The sequence below is a fragment of the Aptenodytes patagonicus genome, chromosome 2 (assembly GCF_965638725.1).
Source record: "Aptenodytes patagonicus chromosome 2, bAptPat1.pri.cur, whole genome shotgun sequence".
NCBI lineage: Eukaryota > Metazoa > Chordata > Aves > Sphenisciformes > Spheniscidae > Aptenodytes > Aptenodytes patagonicus.
The window spans coordinates 67,900,066-67,902,335 of NC_134950.1; positions in this window are offsets into that span (position 1 = coordinate 67,900,066).

A 2,270-nucleotide genomic window follows, 5' to 3' on the forward strand; every position below is an offset into this window, starting at 1 on the left:
AAAAGCACTATTTTTTTTCCTGTAGGTAACACTGGATTTTTGCCAGGTCAGAGAAACCTTCCTTTCCAAGTTATGATTGCACAGGATGTTGTGAAAATGGCATGCAGGTGTCTCTGGTCACTTTTATCACAGAATCATAGAATAGTTTGGGTTGGAAGGGACCTCTAAAGGTCATCTAGTCCAACCCCCCTGCCGTGGGCAGGGACATCTTCCACTAGATCAGGCTGCTCAGAGCCCCGTCCAACCTGACCTTGAATGTTTCCAGGGATGGGGCATCCACCACCTCTCTGGGAAACCTGTGCCAGTGCTTCACCACCCTCAGCGTAAAAAATTTCTTCCTTATATCTAGTCTAAATCTATCCCCCTTTAATTTAAAGCCATTCCCCCTTGTCCTGTCACAACAGGCCCTGCTAAAAAGTTTGCCGCCACCTTTTTTATAAGCCCCCTTTAAGTACTGACAGGCTGCAATAAGGTCTCCCCAACGCCTTCTCTTCTCTAGGCTGAACAACCCCAACTCTCTCAGCCTTTCTTCATAGGAGAGGTGTTCCATCCCCCTGATCATTTTTGTGGCCCTGTTGATGCTGTTTTCTTAGTAGCAGTCCAGGTCCCGAGGGGATGTTGCTTTATAATGCAGCTGAATATTATAAAGATCTAAAAGATAAACAGTATAAAATACCACAATCAACTATGAGGATATAAATGAACATTTCAAATACCAGAGACTCCCAACTATGCAAATTTAAATTCCCTTCTACTCCTTGTCACGGCCATGGGGTGGCACGGGGTATTGCTGAGCATTGATGTATGTCCTAGGAGCAGCACAACCCAGTATTTCCAGTTTAGCAGAGCATTTTTAGAGGCTAGGGTTCACAGACTGGCCCATGGTTTGTTCACTCCTGCAAGCAAATACAACAGTGGCTTTCATCTCCAGTTAAGGAGTTCTGGTAGTACCAGCTCCAGCTCTCCACCCTGCTCCTCAGCCAACTACTGCCACTCACGGCGGAGGGAGTGGGAAGAGATTTCCTTCTGCACCTTCTCTGACCTCTTCCTCCTCCTCTGCTGCCTGCCTTGCTACCAGCGAAAGGAAGCGTCAGGCAGCTGTGAAGATGAGGGTGATCTCACACCCTGCGGTTCCCCCCTCTGGGTGGTGATCGGTTGCCCCCGTACCTCTTCCTAGTGATCCCATCAGCTATTAGATAGTGACACCCCCTCGGCCTGTGTTTCAGCCTTGCCAGTGAAGCAACCTCAGGAGGAGCAGTGTGTTGGTGAAGGGATGTTGTCTTTCCCCACCTGCTGCTGCTACTTGTTTAAAAAGGAAAAAAAAAAACCTACATCTTTTTATTTCTGAGTTTTCTTTTCTTGTCATGGAGCTCAGCTCCAGAAGTAGATAAAGGATAATTGAAACCTGCTGAGCCAGCAGGCTTGGCACAAAACCAAGTAGAACCTCACAATTTTGAAAGGCGTTGTAAAAAATTGGGAAGCATTAACCTCAGGTGATTTTTCTGTGATGATGAAAAGATGAAAGTTGGAAACACGTAACTGAATTTTTATTTGGAGAGATGTAGCACTTCTGAAGTTAAATCAAAGTATTGTGTTTGCCGTAGTTGAAGTAGTTAATATTTGCCAGATTAGTTTGAGGTATTTCGATGTAGCGTGAAGATAAGAGTGGCACAGTGTGCTTGCACAGATAAAATGAGGCATACGCATATCCAACTCTTTTTACAGAAATACACCATCAGCACGGTGCCTGTTTAACCTGTAAAATCTTATGCTGCATTTTACTAATACCTTCTACAGTCTATGTTGTAACAGCGGAGAAAGTGATTTATTTTAGATGTAAAACGTAGTTATACTTCCAACTGTCTTATCACTTGCCTGTTTCAGCTTTATGTATGATAACTGGGTAAAACTTTAACAAGTATTTAGCTGTATGAATTAACCTCATGGATTATGCCCACTGTGGCAGCAGAATTATTTGTCAGCAGAATTTCTTTTCACAGCCCCCTCTTATCAGAAGACAGATGCGATTACTAAGCTAAACTGGTATGTGAAACCATATGGTGTTTTGGAGCTGCTTGGTTACTGTGGAGGATAAATAGCTCCTGACCCTAAACAGGATCTTTTTAAGAAAAAAAAAGCGGTGTCCCTATGCCTTATAAGGCATGGGCAGGCTTACTCCAGTGCTGAAGAAGGGGCGGTAACGGGTTCATGCTGCTGAGTTTTCTCGGGCAGCGGTTGCAGGCGACTGAAGAAGTTGTGCTGAAATTGCA